The sequence below is a fragment of the Periplaneta americana genome, chromosome 4 (assembly GCF_040183065.1).
Source record: "Periplaneta americana isolate PAMFEO1 chromosome 4, P.americana_PAMFEO1_priV1, whole genome shotgun sequence".
Lineage (NCBI taxonomy): Eukaryota > Metazoa > Arthropoda > Insecta > Blattodea > Blattidae > Periplaneta > Periplaneta americana.
The window spans coordinates 180654549-180673404 of NC_091120.1; positions in this window are offsets into that span (position 1 = coordinate 180654549).

The window sequence follows — 18856 nt, forward strand, 5'->3', positions numbered from 1 at the left end:
CAACCGTCCTCCACACATATCCAAGACCGCATATAGTCATAGTAGCCTTATGGTCATAGTAAACAGTACGTTTCAAAAATGTGTTCGTGTTTTCCAGTGACGAAAGAGCTTTCAATATTGCATCATTTTCCATTTTCCTACGTCGCATCCCGGTTTCCCCCACCTGCTTCTATTCGCCCCTCTGTAAATGCTAGTGGCTCGGCTGTCTTAGCTCTTTTCTGAGAACATTAATTTATGTTAGGAATTGGACGTCTACGTAATATTATACCCATACAATTGTTTAAAATAAATAAAAGGGCCTCGTTAAGTAATTAGCCTAACTGTCACGTAATTTCCTCCCTTTCTACGACGCCTCGACGTAACCACCTGGACGAACAGTAGATAACATGTCTGAGTAATTTTATCTTTTCGGATCGGGCAGAAGTGAAGATTGAATTTACAATATGTAAGGTGCTCTTTTATAGAGTAGGTACAGAATTATTTCAACATGAGTTATTGATACGAAATAGGAATCTGGTAATTGGAATTAGGTACAATAGTCTATAGTGCGATAATATGCACATTAGAACTGAAGCCTGTATCGAAATGAACGATCACCATTATCAAAAATGTGTTTAAATATCCATGTTATGATTATTTTTCAATTTAACTTCATTCTCTACAGTGTACGCTAATGTGCTGTAGACAGTATAATATACACTGCATAATGAATACGCCACATGGATAGCTGAGTTCGTGAGTAAAAACACTCATTGTTAATACTGTACTGTATTTTGATTAAACAAAAACCTAATGAAAATGATCAAACTCAAAATCGCGATATTTCCTAGTTTACGTAAATGGATGAACTACTTTTCTTCCCTCCTATACATAGTAAAATGATTTGTTTGTATTTTACGCCAGTATCATCGAACTCCAGTCGTGGAAGGGGGTAGCAAACGTGTTTCCGGTTCTTAATCGTTGATCCAAAGGTATAGCCAGTTTAATATTAGAAATGTTAGTAAAAATAAAATGATGTCCCTGTACAATTCTCCACACTGACTTCTGAGACATGTAATGACGTGCTGCTATACTCCGTGTCAGACCAGCAAGTTACTGCAGGCTTTATGGCATACATGGGCACAATTTTCGGTTACGTGAGGCACTCGATTTGAAATAGTTTGTTTACTAGGAGAGGAGACTGCAGAGTAGGATGGGAAATATAAACTGCTGTGATCTGAGTCACCTTATCGTAATCGGTAAGGCGGTCAGTGGCGAATTATTAGGAAAGCGCTTGGTTAACATGAGAGACTCGAAAACTTTTATTCAATTTGGCAAATTAATTCGGCAGCTTTAATCATAAACCTTTGTAATATTTCTCCATCATTGAATTGATTTAAATCACAGGCGAGAAATTGCGTAACTAGCCAATAAATAATATTCCATCACGTTGTCTACGTTTATTTTCTTGAATATTCTGGCGTTACTCAAGATTACTTAATAGATTTGCACGTTCTCGACCTAAAATAATTTCAGAAAATCATATTTCGTTTTCTACGCACATTTGATATATTTTTTTATGATTTTTTTTTTTTTTGGAAATAATACGTACAAACAACATTTAATTCCTTTTAATGCAGCGTGTTTAAGGTATAATGTCGTATTTAGTATACTATGCAAATGTTGAGATCATAAATTTTCTTCGGAATAGTACGAAATATAACATTTAATTTGTCTTACCTTCTAATTCAGCATGTTCTTTATGACATAAGGAGTAATGTCGTTGTATATTAAATGTATTAATGCCTAATAGGATTTTCGAGCATAACACACATCGTATGTTCTCCCCTTCTACACAGCAAAAGAATTCTTCCTCCCATTTCTCATGAAATAATCGTTTTCTAACGCGTACACACTGCTTTTGTAATGCCATTATGCCACCACTGACATTGCTTATGAAACTGATATAGAACCTGCCCACGCCTAGGAGCTACGTGAGGGAGGAAAGGGGTATGTGAAGATGATATCACTCAGAGCGATAAGCTCTGTGAAGGTCAGTGAGGCACAAATTCTCAATTGAGGCACGATGCCCAAGTATGCTTTATGGGAATAACAAACCCTCACACCACAGCCAGAGCCAAACAATCAGTAATAGTAATTGTCCAAGGGTGTGGAGGAAGGGAAGTAGCCTACGGCACAGCGTACTGGCTCCTTGTGTATACTATCCATTATAAAAATATGTTTTGTTTCACATTACGCACACAATTTAACTAATTGAATTAAAGAATAACTCTTGTATACATGTAACTCAACTCTTCTATACATGTAACTCTCACCTAAATCAAATTGTTGAATTCTTTGTAAGTTCATGCATATGTATATCAGTAGCGGCCGGTGATCGAAATCCTCGGTGAGGCCAGATGCAACTAGTTTAAGTGCTTCCGATAGGAAATGTTTGTTTATGATATTAATTATTATTGTTATTATATTATTAATATCATTATTACTGTATTATTATTATTATTACTAGTATTAGTCTATTCTTATTACTATCAAGAAAAATAATAATTGCACTCACCAAATACGCTGTTATGCTGTGAGTTTAAGCGATTGTTTCAGTGTGATGAAGCAACCCATATTATGTGTTGAAATTCCCCTTTCTTTCTTTTCTTTTTATTTTTTTCCTTTGACAGCAACAAACAAGGCCAAGAGAAGTTTATTTTGCCTCACATTACCACATAACCATTTACGTTGCCCATACCAGGATGCAATAGAAACTCGCGTTTTGAGATTATGTGTCAGAAAACTTATCAGCGATGTCGTAGGTAGTCTCTCTCTTCATTTAAAACTTCCTTTCTTTCGATATTATTTCTTCTCGAAAAAGGACACTCTATCAATGAATTAACTTCTCCAGCATTATTTCTCTCATTTGTTTCTGTTTATATTTTCCCAAAATACATAACAACATTGGCCCAGATTCACTACTGTGCTACGAAGTACAATAGCAGAACACCCTCGCTTATGTCATAAACTGAGACATAAGAGGAGAGAATCGAGTGGGTCTCTGCCTGCCAAAGAGCTGGAATTTTGTTACTTATGGCATAGTTAGGAAAACAAGTCACCACTGCTATTCCCATCCCAATCTACCCTTGAGGCTGGCTCATGGATGGGAGGAGTGAAACCTGACCAGGCCAGACGAATTGTGCCTCAGCTACAACGTTTTAAGCGTAAACTCAAAGCCCTCGAAAGGACATGAAATGCATTAAGCTAGACCCGGCACGAACGATCCCGGCCTCAGGAACAAATTTTACTGCAAAACAGTTCTATATATATCACAGTTTTCAAATGCTTCTACAGCGATTATTGCTTCATTCAAATAACTAATATATTATATAAAAATACCAAATTTGATTTCAGTTAAGCCAAGTGACTGAGGCCCGGCCTCACTTGCCTCAGTCAATCAGCCGCCACTGATGTATATACACTTTTTGCTGGTTGAGTGGAAGAGAAGGCCTTACGGCCTTAACTCTGCACAGCTAAAATAAATCATTACTATTATTATTATTATTATTATTATTATTATTATTATTAATAAAATTAGTGTAACACCACAAATCAGGAAGAGGAGTGACTTCTAAATCTTCATCCTCGCTGTCACTTTATTCAGATGATTCGCCAAGATTGATGATTACATCGTCGTGGATTAAATCCAGGAGGCCATCCGTTTCCCACTTGCGCTGTTCCAGATTTTGTACATGCCGCACGTAATTGGTCCATTGCAGCTGCATTACTTTTTTGATTCCTGATTCCAGCAGGTCTCGCACTTTATTTGACTTGACTTCACACCTCTTCAATTGGACGTACGGTAGGATTCGCAATACTTCATGTCCATGTGCTCGAGCCATTTCATCTATTACACACTTGGGTTCATATCGAGACCGCACAGACTCCACCAGGGCGGGTAAATTACCATCTCCAGTAGCTCTGTCTTCGCCAAGAGGAATTGCTTTAGAGACGAGTCACGACCTAATTTCTGCTTTATTGTTCCTCTTTGCGGGAATTTTTTCATCCTTTCTCGAATGTACAGACACATTATCTAACACAATAACACTATTAGCAGGAAAATTCGAAAGCAATTTGTTCGCAAAATATTTCCCATACATTGCACTAGCCATTTCATCATGGTAGCACGCCATCTTACTTGCCGAAATATACTAATGGAGCTATAGGACCAAAACCATTCTCATTACCAGCATGGACTAATATTATACGTCCACTTTTGCCTGAGGGCATTTCATTACCAGTGGTCAGACTTTTTCTGGCTTGTGAAGCAGAGGCAACTGTAGTGTCCAACCAAGACTTTGAAGTCGCACACCCTGCATTTATCCAGGTCTCAACTGAGTAAATAATAATCCTATTGTTTGTTGCGACTTCTAATAGCTCTCAAGTACCTATGCCATGAGACAATTATGTCGTCTCTAACAATTAGAATGTATATGTGGCAGATGCTTACATGCAGGAATGGGCAAAGGGAAACTAGCTGAGGCTTTTGATTTCTATTAATTTAAATATTTCAAAAGAAGGGCTACTACGCAATTACCGTCCTTACTAGGCTTTTCTTCCCACTTAAAGATGAATTTTTACATAGCGTCACTTACATGAATTACTGATTTTCTTAGCCAAAACGCCTGCTAGGATTAACTCAATTTAAAAGAGCTGACCTTCAGACACTGAACGTCTTGTAGTTTAGCTACACAAAAACACAGCCTTCGGTATCTTTACGTCCGTTTATCATTGACTCAATGTTCTACATTGATGTAAAGCTGTGCGGACAAACATTTCACGTAATATTCTATAATTGTGTGCTTTCGCTTGACATTTACAGACAGTTGACGATAAATAGGGAATTCTATTGTTCCCAGGATGAACCCCTCTGGGTGACAGGTGGATTAAAATTTTACTATCTGTATGTGGTACAAAAGGTTCAATATATAAATAAAATTATAAATATATAATAATAATCGCAGAATTCCTTACCTGTAGACTGCTATACGCATAATTTTATAATACCCGATTTTTTAAATATGACATCATATATAATATCATACACGTACATATGGCATTAATTATATCACTATTATTTTATTTTATACATAATTGAAAAATAATGTTTTGAGACATTAGTATTTTAAAAATTAACAGATCGTTCCTTCGAGTGGACTTAGCATACATACTACATTGGCGACATGACAATACAGGTATAATTAATTAATAACACGTCTTTGGACATGGACAACAATATTTTGAGAGATATATATTTTATAATTAATACACTGTTATTTTCTGTCAGTTTACGTAGACTACGTGTGTTAACATACTAAAGTAGCCACATGGCATTAGTATCACTGAATTTATTTTCCATTTTTCCCTTCCATTTCTGTGTTAATAGCCTATGTGTACAAATATTTAGGTCCGCCCAGTTCACATTCCCTCAAACGCCCTGACATCTGAAGGAATGGAGCTCAAATTTTACGCAGCCGCAAACGAAGCCGGCCCCGAAAGCGGCACACAAGGACTCGAGGCCTCTATTTCCGACGCCAAGGCTATTCTTGAGGAGAGTGAAGACGTAAGTATCTCCTCATTGTACATGTGGATGTAGCTTACATGCGGGGATGGACAAAGGGAATCTACCAGAGGCTTTTGTTTTCTATTAATTTCCATATTTCAAAAGGACGGCTACAATACAATTCCTGTACTGTCTTTACTAGGCTTTCCTTCGTCTTTAAAGACGAATTTTTACATAAAGTCGCTTACATGAATTAATGATTTTCTTAGCCAAAACGCCTGCTAAGATTATCTCAATTTAAAAGAGCTGACCTTCAGACACTGAACTTGTTGTAGTTTAGCTAAACAAAAACACACCCTTCGGTACCCTTACGTCAATTTATCATTGACTCAATGTTCAACATTGATCTAAAGCTATGCTGACACACATTTCATGTAATTTCCTATAATTGTGTGCTTTCGCTTGACATTTAAAGACAGTTGACGTTAAATAAGGAATTCTATTGCTCCCAGTCTGAACCCCTCTGGGTGACAGGTAGATTAAAAGTTTACTATCTGTAGATCGTACAAAAGATTCAATATATTAATAAAATTATAAACATATAACAAAAATTGAAGAATTCTTTTCCCCTTGACTGCTATATGCATACGTTTATCATACCCGATTTTTTAAATATGACATCATAAATGAAATCATACACGTACATATGGCATTAATTATATCACGTTTACTTTATATTATACATAATTGAAAAATAATATTTTGAGGAAATAGTATTTTAAAAAGTAACAGAAAGTTTATTCCAGTAGGGTTAGCATACATACTACATTGGCGACATGATAACACAGGTATAATTAAGTAATAAGACGTCTTCGAATATGGACAACAATATTTTGAGAGATATATATTTTAGAATTAATACACTTATTTTCAGTCAGCTTACGTAGACCACGTATATTTACATATTACAGTAGCAACAAGCCATAAGTATCACTGAATTTATTTTCCATTTTTTACTTTCCTTTTTTGTGTAAATAGCCTATGTATACAAATATGTAGGTTCGCCCTGTTTGCACTCCCTCTACCGCCCTGGCTGATGGAGAAATGCTCACCTCTCTTATCGACGCGGGGAAGGACGCCGCACCACCTGGCGGCTTCACCACATGGAGCGCAGAAATTTCAGACGCCACGAGAATTCTTGATGACAGTGAGGGAGTAAGTATCTGTTCAATGTACATGTGTAAGATGCTTGCATGCAGAAATGGGCAAAGGGAATCTACCCGAGGCTTTTGTTTTCTATTAATTTCCATATTTCAAAAGGAGGGCTACTATGAAATTATCGTCTTCACTAGGCTTAGCTTCCCACTTAAAGATGAATTTTTACATAGCGTCACTTACATGAATTACTGATTTTCTTAGCCAAAACGCCTGCTAGGATTAACTCAATTTAAAAGAGCTGACCTTCAGACACTGAACGTCTTGTAGTTTAGCTACACAAAAACACAGCCTTCGGTATCTTTACGTCCGTTTATCATTGACTCAATGTTCTACATTGATGTAAAGCTGTGCGGACAAACATTTCACGTAATATTCTATAATTGTGTGCTTTCGCTTGACATTTACAGACAGTTGACGATAAATAGGGAATTCTATTGTTCCCAGGATGAACCCCTCTGGGTGACAGATGGATTAAAATTTTACTATCTGTATGTGGTACAAAAGGTTCAGTATATAAATAAAATATAAATATATAATAATAATCGCAGAATTTCTTACCTGTAGACTGCTATACGCATAATTTTATAATACCCGATTTTTTAAATATGACATCATATATAATATCATACACGTACATATGGCATTAATTATATCACTATTATTTTATTTTATACATAATTGAAAAATAATGTTTTGAGACACTAGTATTTAAAAAATTAACAGATCGTTCCTTTGAGTAGACTTAGCATACATACTACATTGGCGACATGACAATACAGGTATAATTAATTAATAACACGTCTTTGGACATGGACAACAATATTTTGAGAGATATATATTTTATAATTAATACACTGTTATTTTCTGTCAGTTTACGTAGACTACGTGTGTTAACATACTAAAGTAGCCACATGGCATTAGTATCACTGAATTTATTTTCCATTTTTCCCTTCCATTTCTGTGTTAATAGCCTATGTGTACAAATATTTAGGTCCGCCCAGATCACATTCTCTCACACTTCCTGCAATCCGGAACAATGGTGCGCAAAGTTATCGCAGCCGCAATGCACGCCGCCGCCGAAAGCGGCATCCAAAGACCCACGGCCCCTCTTTCTGACGCCAGGGCTATTCTTGAGGAGAGTGAAGACGTAAGTATCTCCTCATTGTACATGTGGATGTAGGTTACATGCAGGGATGAACAAAGGGAATCTACCCGAGGCTTTTGTTTTCTATTAATTTCCATATTGCAAAAGGAGGGCTACTATGAAATTATCGTCTTCACTAGGCTTAGCTTCCCACTTAAAGATGAATTTTTACACAGCGTCACTTACATGAATTACTGATTTTCTTAGCCAAAACGCCTGCTAGGATTAACTCCATTTAAAAGAGCTGACCATCAGACACTCAACGTCTTGTAGTTTAGCTACACAAAAATACACCCTTCCGTCTCTTTACGTCCGTTTATCATTGACTCAATGTTCTTAATTGATCTAAAGCTGTGCGGACAAAGATTTCACGTAATTTTCTATAATTGTGTGCTTTCGGTTGATATTTATAGACAGTTGACGATAAAAAGGGAATTCTATTGTTTCAAGGCTGAACCCCACTGGGTGACAGGTGGATTAACATTTTACTATCTGTATGTGGTACAAAAGGTTGAGTCTATACAAATAATAAATCTGTAGCCGAAATTTTTCTGGTAATTTTCTATTTTCCAAAAATAATTAGTCATAACATATATAATTAACCACCCTGAAACCGAAAATTGCTTTTTTTTTTTAATTTTTGTTTGTATGTATGTCTGTCTGTATGTTTGTTACCTTTTCACGCGATAATGGATGAACGGATTTCGATGAAATTTGGAATAAAAATTATGTTCTTTGTAACGTAGATTTTAGGCTATATGGCATTCAAAATACATTACTTACAAGGGGGGTTATAAGGGGACCTGAATTAAATAAATCGAAATAACTCGCTTAGTATTGATTTTTGTGAAACATATTACATAACAATAGTTTCTTTAAAAATAATTTGCGATAAGTTTTATTCCTTAAAAAATTTTGATACGACTTATATTTAATGAGATAAATGAGTTTTAAAATAAAAATAACTGCCACCTAAGGCCGTACAATGAAATAAAAATAAATGACTTCGACATATGTTGCCTTGGACAGCAACAATCGAAAGCTATGAAAGATAGCCTACAGAGAATATTTCTGTGTTTGTATGATGTAATATCGGAAGCAATATTAACCGATTTGTATAATTAATTATTATTTCACCATTGGAAAGTGTAGTTTCTCTGGATGGACATAATGCTATAATGTTATTCCAGTAACTTCTGATAAAATATAATATAATATAATATAATATAATATAATATAATATAATATAATATAATATAATATAATATAATATAATATAATATAATATAATGTAATGTAATGTAATGTAATGTAATAAAATATAATATAATAAAATATAATATAATATAATATAATATAATATAATATAATATAATATAATATATTATAATATAATATAATATTATATAATATAATATAATATAATATAATATAATATAATATAATATAATATATGTAATATTATATAATATAATTTAAGTTATTTGAAGGGTTCAGAGCTATAGTGGGCCAAGCGCCATTTACTGAATACGTAGAAAACAAGGGTTAAAATTATGTTATTACCAAACTTCAATTGAAATCTATAACAGGTTAAATTAAAAATCTACACATTAAATCCAAATGATGTTAATCTTCATTGAACTATGGTTGCATGTAATAAAAATTAAGAAACATGTTAAAGGAATTGTCATTGCACCAAATGAGTGTCTCTGGACCAAATTGATGGCATTTTAATTATTTGGATGCAATTTAAATTAAGTAACATATTAAACGATTTATCCTTCTGTCAAACAGGAATGTTCCCTGGATCAAATGTGCTATTTTAATTATGTAATTACTTTATATTTATTTCTAATGGGTGTAGCGGAGAGCACTAGTACGGCTAGTATATAAATAAAATTATAAATATATAGCCTAATAATAATTCCAGAATTCCTTACCTGTAGACTGCTATACGCATAATTTTATAATACCCGATTTTTTAAATATGACATCATATATAATATCATACACGTACATATGGCATTAATTATATCACGTTTATTTTTATATTATACATAATTGAAAAATAATATTTTGAGGAAATAGTATTTTAAAAAGTAACAGAACGTTTATTCCAGTAGGGTTAGCATACATACTACATTGGCGACATGATAACACAGGTATAATTAAGTAATAAGACGTCTTCGAATATGGACAACAATATTTTGAGAGATATATATTTTAGAATTAATACACTTATTTTCAGTCAGCTTACGTAGACCACGTATATTTACATATTACAGTAGCAACAAGCCATAAGTATCACTGAATTTATTTTCCATTTTTTACTTTCCTTTTTTGTGTAAATAGCCTATGTATACAAATATGTAGGTTCGCCCTGTTTGCACTCCCTCTACCGCCCTGGCTGATGGAGAAATGCTCACCTCTCTTATCGACGCGGGGAAGGACGCCGCACCACCTGGCGGCTTCACCACATGGAACGGACAAATTTCAGACGCCACGAGAATTCTTGATGACAGTGAGGGAGTAAGTATCTGTTCAATGTACATGTGTAAGATGCTTGCATGCAGAAATGGGCAAAGGGAATCTACCTGAGGCTTTTGTTTTCTATTAATTTCCATATTTCAAAAGGAGGGCTACTATGAAATTATCGTCTTCACTAGACTTAGCTTCCCACTTAAAGATGAATTTTTACATAGCGTCACTTACATGAATTACTGATTTTCTTAGCCAAAACGCCTGCTAGGATTAACTCAATTTAAAAGAGCTGACCTTCAGACACTGAACGTCTTGTAGTTTAGCTACACAAAAACACAGCCTTCGGTATCTTTACGCCCGTTTATAATTGACTCAATGTTCTACATTGATGTAAAGCTGTGCGGACAAACATTTCACGTAATATTCTATAATTGTGTGCTTTCGCTTGACATTTACAGACAGTTGACGATAAATAGGGAATTCTATTGTTCCCAGGATGAACCCCTCTGGGTGACAGGTGGATTAAAATTTTACTATCTGTATGTGGTACAAAAGGTTCAATATATAAATAAAATTATAAATATATAATAATAATCGCAGAATTCCTTACCTGTAGACTGCTATACGCATAATTTTATAATACCCGATTTTTTAAATATGACATCATATATAATATCATACACGTACATATGGCATTAATTATATCACTATTATTTTATTTTATACATAATTGAAAAATAATGTTTTGAGACACTAGTATTAAAAAAATTAACAGATCGTTCCTTCGAGTAGACTTAGCATACATACTACATTGGCGACATGACAATACAGGTATAATTAATTAATAACACGTCTTTGGACATGGACAACAATATTTTGAGAGATATATATTTTATAATTAATACACTGTTATTTTCTGTCAGTTTACGTAGACTACGTGTGTTAACATACTAAAGTAGCCACATGGCATTAGTATCACTGAATTTATTTTGCATTTTTCCCTTCCATTTCTGTGTTAATAGCCTATGTGTACAAATATTTAGGTCCGCCCAGTTCACATTCCCTCACACGCCCTGACATCTGAAGGAATGGAGCTCAAACTTATCGCAGCCGCAAACGAAGCCGGCCCCGAAAGCGGCACAGAAGGACTGGCGGCCCCTATTTCCGACGCCAAGGCTATTCTTGAGGAGAGTGAAGACGTAAGTATCTCCTCATTGTACATGTGGATGTAGCTTACATGCGGGGATGGACAAAGGGAATCTACCAGAGGCTTTTGTTTTCTATTAATTTCCATATTTCAAAAGGACGGCTACAATACAATTCCTGTACTGTCTTTACTAGGCTTTCCTTCGTCTTTAAAGACGAATATTTACATGAAGTCGCTTACATGAATTAATGATTTTCTTAGCCAAAACGCCTGCTAGGATTAACTCAATTTAAAAGAGCTGACCTTCAGACACTGAACTTGTTGTAGTTTAGCTAAACAAAAACACACCCTTCGGTACCCTTACGTCAATTTATCATTGACTCAATGTTCAACATTGATCTAAAGCTATGCTGACACACATTTCATGTAATTTCCTATAATTGTGTGCTTTCGCTTGACATTTAAAGACAGTTGACGTTAAATAAGGAATTCTATTGCTCCCAGTCTGAACCCCTCTGGGTGACAGGTAGATTAAAAGTTTACTATCTGTAGATCGTACAAAAGATTCAATATATTAATAAAATTATAAACATATAACAAAAATTGAAGAATTCTTTTCCCCTTGACTGCTATATGCATACGTTTATCATACCCGATTTTTTTTAAATATGACATCATAAATGAAATCATACACGTACATATGGCATTAATTATATCACGTTTATTTTATATTATACATAATTGAAAAATAATATTTTGAGGAAATAGTATTTTAAAAAGTAACAGAACGTTTATTCCAGTAGGGTTAGCATACATACTACATTGGCGACATGATAACACAGGTATAATTAAGTAATAAGACGTCTTCGAATATGGACAACAATATTTTGAGAGATATATATTTTAGAATTAATACACTTATTTTCAGTCAGCTTACGTAGACCACGTATATTTACATATTACAGTAGCAACAAGCCATAAGTATCACTGAATTTATTTTCCATTTTTTACTTTCCTTTTTTGTGTAAATAGCCTATGTATACAAATATGTAGGTTCGCCCTGTTTGCACTCCCTCTACCGCCCTGGCTGATGGAGAAATGCTCACCTCTCTTATCGACGCGGGGAAGGACGCCGCACCACCTGGCGGCTTCACCACATGGAACGGACAAATTTCAGACGCCACGAGAATTCTTGATGACAGTGAGGGAGTAAGTATCTGTTCAATGTACATGTGTAAGATGCTTGCATGCAGAAATGGGCAAAGGGAATCTACCTGAGGCTTTTGTTTTCTATTAATTTCCATATTTCAAAAGGAGGGCTACTATGAAATTATCGTCTTCACTAGACTTAGCTTCCCACTTAAAGATGAATTTTTACATAGCGTCACTTACATGAATTACTGATTTTCTTAGCCAAAACGCCTGCTAGGATTAACTCAATTTAAAAGAGCTGACCTTCAGACACTGAACGTCTTGTAGTTTAGCTACACAAAAACACAGCCTTCGGTATCTTTACGCCCGTTTATAATTGACTCAATGTTCTACATTGATGTAAAGCTGTGCGGACAAACATTTCACGTAATATTCTATAATTGTGTGCTTTCGCTTGACATTTACAGACAGTTGACGATAAATAGGGAATTCTATTGTTCCCAGGATGAACCCCTCTGGGTGACAGGTGGATTAAAATTTTACTATCTGTATGTGGTACAAAAGGTTCAATATATAAATAAAATTATAAATATATAATAATAATCGCAGAATTCCTTACCTGTAGACTGCTATACGCATAATTTTATAATACCCGATTTTTTAAATATGACATCATATATAATATCATACACGTACATATGGCATTAATTATATCACTATTATTTTATTTTATACATAATTGAAAAATAATGTTTTGAGACACTAGTATTTAAAAAATTAACAGATCGTTCCTTCGAGTAGACTTAGCATACATACTACATTGGCGACATGACAATACAGGTATAATTAATTAATAACACGTCTTTGGACATGGACAACAATATTTTGAGAGATATATATTTTATAATTAATACACTGTTATTTTCTGTCAGTTTACGTAGACTACGTGTGTTAACATACTAAAGTAGCCACATGGCATTAGTATCACTGAATTTATTTTGCATTTTTCCCTTCCATTTCTGTGTTAATAGCCTATGTGTACAAATATTTAGGTCCGCCCAGTTCACATTCCCTCACACGCCCTGACATCTGAAGGAATGGAGCTCAAACTTATCGCAGCCGCAAACGAAGCCGGCCCCGAAAGCGGCACAGAAGGACTGGCGGCCCCTATTTCCGACGCCAAGGCTATTCTTGAGGAGAGTGAAGACGTAAGTATCTCCTCATTGTACATGTGGATGTAGCTTACATGCGGGGATGGACAAAGGGAATCTACCAGAGGCTTTTGTTTTCTATTAATTTCCATATTTCAAAAGGACGGCTACAATACAATTCCTGTACTGTCTTTACTAGGCTTTCCTTCGTCTTTAAAGACGAATATTTACATGAAGTCGCTTACATGAATTAATGATTTTCTTAGCCAAAACGCCTGCTAGGATTAACTCAATTTAAAAGAGCTGACCTTCAGACACTGAACTTGTTGTAGTTTAGCTAAACAAAAACACACCCTTCGGTACCCTTACGTCAATTTATCATTGACTCAATGTTCAACATTGATCTAAAGCTATGCTGACACACATTTCATGTAATTTTCTATAATTGTGTGCTTTCGCTTGACATTTAAAGACAGTTGACGTTAAATAAGGAATTCTATTGCTCCCAGTCTGAACCCCTCTGGGTGACAGGTAGATTAAAAGTTTACTATCTGTAGATCGTACAAAAGATTCAATATATTAATAAAATTATAAACATATAACAAAAATTGAAGAATTCTTTTCCCCTTGACTGCTATATGCATACGTTTATCATACCCGATTTTTTTTAAATATGACATCATAAATGAAATCATACACGTACATATGGCATTAATTATATCACGTTTATTTTATATTATACATAATTGAAAAATAATATTTTGAGGAAATAGTATTTTAAAAAGTAACAGAACGTTTATTCCAGTAGGGTTAGCATACATACTACATTGGCGACATGATAACACAGGTATAATTAAGTAATAAGACGTCTTCGAATATGGACAACAATATTTTGAGAGATATATATTTTAGAATTAATACACTTATTTTCAGTCAGCTTACGTAGACCACGTATATTTACATATTACAGTAGCAACAAGCCATAAGTATCACTGAATTTATTTTCCATTTTTTACTTTCCTTTTTTGTGTAAATAGCCTATGTATACAAATATGTAGGTTCGCCCTGTTTGCACTCCCTCTACCGCCCTGGCTGATGGAGAAATGCTCACCTCTCTTATCGACGCGGGGAAGGACGCCGCACCACCTGGCGGCTTCACCACATGGAACGGACAAATTTCAGACGCCACGAGAATTCTTGATGACAGTGAGGGAGTAAGTATCTGTTCAATGTACATGTGTAAGATGCTTGCATGCAGAAATGGGCAAAGGGAATCTACCTGAGGCTTTTGTTTTCTATTAATTTCCACATTTCAAAAGGAGGGCTACTATGAAATTATCGTCTTCACTAGACTTAGCTTCCCACTTAAAGATGAATTTTTACATAGCGTCACTTACATGAATTACTGATTTTCTTAGCCAAAACGCCTGCTAGGATTAACTCAATTTAAAAGAGCTGACCTTCAGACACTGAACGTCTTGTAGTTTAGCTACACAAAAACACAGCCTTCGGTATCTTTACGCCCGTTTATAATTGACTCAATGTTCTACATTGATGTAAAGCTGTGCGGACAAACATTTCACGTAATATTCTATAATTGTGTGCTTTCGCTTGACATTTACAGACAGTTGACGATAAATAGGGAATTCTATTGTTCCCAGGATGAACCCCTCTGGGTGACAGGTGGATTAAAATTTTACTATCTGTATGTGGTACAAAAGGTTCAATATATAAATAAAATTATAAATATATAATAATAATCGCAGAATTCCTTACCTGTAGACTGCTATACGCATAATTTTATAATACCCGATTTTTTAAATATGACATCATATATAATATCATACACGTACATATGGCATTAATTATATCACTATTATTTTATTTTATACATAATTGAAAAATAATGTTTTGAGACACTAGTATTTAAAAAATTAACAGATCGTTCCTTCGAGTAGACTTAGCATACATACTACATTGGCGACATGACAATACAGGTATAATTAATTAATAACACGTCTTTGGACATGGACAACAATATTTTGAGAGATATATATTTTATAATTAATACACTGTTATTTTCTGTCAGTTTACGTAGACTACGTGTGTTAACATACTAAAGTAGCCACATGGCATTAGTATCACTGAATTTATTTTGCATTTTTCCCTTCCATTTCTGTGTTAATAGCCTATGTGTACAAATATTTAGGTCCGCCCAGTTCACATTCCCTCACACGCCCTGACATCTGAAGGAATGGAGCTCAAACTTATCGCAGCCGCAAACGAAGCCGGCCCCGAAAGCGGCACAGAAGGACTGGCGGCCCCTATTTCCGACGCCAAGGCTATTCTTGAGGAGAGTGAAGACGTAAGTATCTCCTCATTGTACATGTGGATGTAGCTTACATGCGGGGATGGACAAAGGGAATCTACCAGAGGCTTTTGTTTTCTATTAATTTCCATATTTCAAAAGGACGGCTACAATACAATTCCTGTACTGTCTTTACTAGGCTTTCCTTCGTCTTTAAAGACGAATATTTACATGAAGTCGCTTACATGAATTAATGATTTTCTTAGCCAAAACGCCTGCTAGGATTAACTCAATTTAAAAGAGCTGACCTTCAGACACTGAACTTGTTGTAGTTTAGCTAAACAAAAACACACCCTTCGGTACCCTTACGTCAATTTATCATTGACTCAATGTTCAACATTGATCTAAAGCTATGCTGACACACATTTCATGTAATTTCCTATAATTGTGTGCTTTCGCTTGACATTTAAAGACAGTTGACGTTAAATAAGGAATTCTATTGCTCCCAGTCTGAACCCCTCTGGGTGACAGGTAGATTAAAAGTTTACTATCTGTAGATCGTACAAAAGATTCAATATGTTAATAAAATTATAAACATATAACAAAAATTGAAGAATTCTTTTCCCCTTGACTGCTATATGCATACGTTTATCATACCCGATTTTTTTTAAATATGACATCATAAATGAAATCATACACGTACATATGGCATTAATTATATCACGTTTATTTTATATTATACATAATTGAAAAATAATATTTTGAGGAAATAGTATTTTAAAAAGTAACAGAACGTTTATTCCAGTAGGGTTAGCATACATACTACATTGGCGACATGATAACACAGGTATAATTAAGTAATAAGACGTCTTCGAATATGGACAACAATATTTTGAGAGATATATATTTTAGAATTAATACACTTATTTTCAGTCAGCTTACGTAGACCACGTATATTTACATATTACAGTAGCAACAAGCCATAAGTATCACTGAATTTATTTTCCATTTTTTACTTTCCTTTTTTGTGTAAATAGCCTATGTATACAAATATGTAGGTTCGCCCTGTTTGCACTCCCTCTACCGCCCTGGCTGATGGAGAAATGCTCACCTCTCTTATCGACGCGGGGAAGGACGCCGCACCACCTGGCGGCTTCATCACATGGAACGGACAAATTTCAGACGCCACGAGAATTCTTGATGACAGTGAGGGAGTAAGTATCTGTTCAATGTACATGTGTAAGATGCTTGCATGCAGAAATGGGCAAAGGGAATCTACCTGAGGCTTTTGTTTTCTATTAATTTCCATATTTCAAAAGGAGGGCTACTATGAAATTATCGTCTTCACTAGGCTTAGCTTCCCACTTAAAGATGAATTTTTACATAGCGTCACTTACATGAATTACTGATTTTCTTAGCCAAAACGCCTGCTACGATTAACTCAATTTAAAAGAGCTGACCTTCAGACACTGAACGTCTTGTAGTTTAGCTACACAAAAACACAGCCTTCGGTATCTTTACGTCCGTTTATCATTGACTCAATGTTCTACATTGATGTAAAGCTGTGCGGACAAACATTTCACGTAATATTCTATAATTGTGTGCTTTCGCTTGACATTTACAGACAGTTGACGATAAATAGGGAATTCTATTGTTCCCAGGATGAACGCCTCTGGGTGACAGGTGGATTAAAATTTTACTATCTGTATGTGGTACAAAAGGTTCAATATATAAATAAAATTATAAATATATAATAATAATCGCAGAATTCCTTACCTGTAGACTGCTATACGCATAATTTTATAATACCCGATTTTTTAAATATGACATCATATATAATATCATACACGTACATATGGCATTAATTATATCACTATTATTTTATTTTATACATAATTGAAAAATAATGTTTTGAGACACTAGTATTTAAAAAATTAACAGATCGTTCCTTCGAGTAGACTTAGCATACATACTACATTGGCGACATGACAATACAGGTATAATTAATTAATAACACGTCTTTGGACATGGACAACAATATTTTGAGAGATATATATTTTATAATTAATACACTGTTATTTTCTGTCAGTTTACGTAGACTACGTGTGTTAACATACTAAAGTAGCCACATGGCATTAGTATCACTGAATTTATTTTGCATTTTTCCCTTCCATTTCTGTGTTAATAGCCTATGTGTACAAATATTTAGGTCCGCCCAGTTCACATTCCCTCACACGCCCTGACATCTGAAGGAATGGAGCTCAAACTTATCGCAGCCGCAAACGAAGTCGGCCCCGAAAGCGGCACAGAAGGACTGGCGGCCCCTATTTCCGACGCCAAGGCTATTCTTGAGGAGAGTGAAGACGTAAGTATCTCCTCATTGTACATGTGGATGTAGCTTACATGCGGGGATGGACAAAGGGAATCTACCAGAGGCTTTTGTTTTCTATTAATTTCCATATTTCAAAAGGACGGCTACAATACAATTCCTGTACTGTCTTTACTAGGCTTTCCTTCGTCTTTAAAGACGAATATTTACATGAAGTCGCTTACATGAATTAATGATTTTCTTAGCCAAAACGCCTGCTAGGATTAACTCAATTTAAAAGAGCTGACCTTCAGACACTGAACTTGTTGTAGTTTAGCTAAACAAAAACACACCCTTCGGTACCCTTACGTCAATTTATCATTGACTCAATGTTCAACATTG